This window comes from Astatotilapia calliptera, chromosome 8 (assembly GCF_900246225.1).
Source record: "Astatotilapia calliptera chromosome 8, fAstCal1.2, whole genome shotgun sequence".
Taxonomy (NCBI): Eukaryota; Metazoa; Chordata; class Actinopteri; order Cichliformes; family Cichlidae; genus Astatotilapia; species Astatotilapia calliptera.
Window position 1 is genome coordinate 23018848 of NC_039309.1, and position 2420 is coordinate 23021267.

General features: G+C 44.9%; 1 long non-coding RNA gene across 1 annotated transcript; it reads left to right on the forward strand.

Moving 5' to 3' along the window:
* The first annotated feature begins 847 nt into the window (after nt 1-847).
* LOC113027897 (uncharacterized) lies at nt 848-1309 on the forward strand. Its single transcript, XR_003273163.1, has 2 exons — nt 848-1059; nt 1144-1309. It is a non-coding gene; the product is annotated as an uncharacterized LOC113027897 (long non-coding RNA).
* Nucleotides 1310-2420: the final 1111 nt, after the last annotated feature.

Here is a 2420-nt window from a genome sequence, read left to right on the forward strand (position 1 = left end):
GGGGAGATTTAACATGGTTGGAAACACGAGGGAGAAATAATAAGAACTAGAAACACTTAGGCATGATAATACAAACTTGATAACATAAGACACGCAGCATGAAACACGAAGGGTGAGGGGAAGCTTAAATACAGGGGAAGAAAACACAAGGAGTCTAATAACCAAATGAACTTAGATAACCTAATGAACAAAATAAACTCAAACTTAAAACGCTGGGTCAAAAGACCCAGGACCATGACAGCTACAGCTACACATGTTTCTTTTCCAACTATTTATTTATAAGTGACTTATGTATGTATGTATATATATGTATATATTGTACTATTCTTAGTTAGCGTATTGTCTGTCTTGTCTTAATGTTGGTTTAAAATGGAGCACTGTAACAAAAAATAATTTCCCCCAGGGATCAATAAAGTATTCTGATTCTGATTCTGATTCTGATTACTGATTTGAGAAAACCTGCACATGATACTTGTCTTGCTGATGTTGAATGCTTTATTACTCGTATGATACAATTGTTTACAAGTGTGAAGTTTGATTTCACTTCCAGATCTTGTTTTCCAGGCCATGATGGTGTGTATGCAGGCTCCTGGCGGAGCTCCTGTTAAGCAAACTTAATATGCAAAACACACTAACATCTTTTATTGCAGGATTACGGAGCTACTCCGGAGGAGACACCCTGATGTTGCCTGGGACGTGATCTAGCTAACCTTTTTCTTTAAGACAGGAATCTAGGTTTGATGAGTTGACTCATGGGAGTGTCCATGCGTCAAGAGGAGGGGTCCAGGATTAACATGAAACACAATGTTTTCTATGTTTTTTATGATTTTTACAGTGATTTGTGTGATTAATGTCATGGTCCCCGTGCCTGCCCAGCCGGCCTCACAAGGCTACACTTGTGTTTTTTTTCTCTTTCTCCCCCTATCTCTCTGCCTGGGCGGAGCTCACAGCTGGCTCCCGCCCTTGGCTCTCACAGCTGTTGGCGATCAGCTGATTATCCGTCTTCTATTTGAGGCTGGGTCACAGATCCTCTCATCGCGGGATGATTGCGCTACTGACGTTAGTCTACCTTTCCAGCTCCCGTGGTCTTACACCTTTATGCCTTCGTGATTTGTGAGTGATTTCTCCCTTTCCCTGTTCCAGCTTATCTTCCCGGACCTGTGACCTCCCCGCGGTACAAACGTGTGTGAGGACGTCAGCGAGCGTGAGAGAGAGAGTGCCTTCCCCTAATCCCCTGGAACCCTGAATTTCCCGTCACTGTATATATTATTGCACGGGTGTGTAAATAAATCGTGTTCTGAGACATCAACCTGCTCTGCGCTTGAGTCCCTGCTTTCAGCTCGTGACAATTAACAGTTCATTTACAGGTATTAAACCTATGCAAGTGGTGCATCCAAGTTCAGATGAGGCTTTGATGGCCTATAAGTGAAGTTCACTGAACTAAAGAATGTGGTTTGATGATTGTTGACATGCTCTCCAAATAGAAGTTTTTCCTCCTAGCAAGGAAATACAGGTGCAGCAGTCTGCTGAAAGGGATCTCCTGAGAAATCTCCAGAGGCCCAGTGAGAAGCAAGAACCATTCCAGGCATTGCTGACAGTCCAGGCAGTGGTTGAGGTCAAAGGTCGAGCTGGTTGGGGCCCATCATGAGATCAGATTCCGGAGCCACAGCAAGGAACTGAAGCTGCGTTGGAATGAGAGCTGTGCCAAGGGGGGCTTTCCAGAGGCCAACAGAGGAGATTGTGGACAACAGATGGGCACCTGAAGGATGAGGGGAGCGTGCCAAGCTCCATCGACAACGCAGAGGGAGTCTAAGGATGACATCATGATTCTGTGAAAAGCACAGGAACCGGAAGCTATGGTGGTGATGACAGCAGTTTCCTATGAACATCACCTAATGCTGTGTCACTATACTGTGCATACAATGGCACACTGAAGACTGCTGGGATCATAACAGCAGTAAGATAACTGGACCCAGCACCCTTTCCACAGAGGGGTTTTTCCGCAGAGGATGGACAGTAGAAGAGCCATAAGTATTCCCATCGCAGGACAAAGACAGAATCGGCAAAAACAGACTATTATGTCTGTTCCCATATGCCCAGCACGTCAACACACCCCACACTATATGTGTTCCTGGACCAACTCCCAGGGAAGAACTACTCCATGATATTAGCAGAGAGAGGGGGACTTTACGTCCTCTTCAATAACACATGCTGCACTTACATACCGGACGATGTACACTCATTAAACATGACTGACGCCCTGAATGCTTTGAGACAGATCCAGCAGGCCCAAAATCAGGACTATGTAAGTGATACAAGTGACTGGTTTTCTTGGCTTTACACTGGCTCCTGGTTACAGGTGCTAAAAAGACTACTCATCGGAGTTGTGTCTTTGTAACATGTATACTGCCATGTCTAAA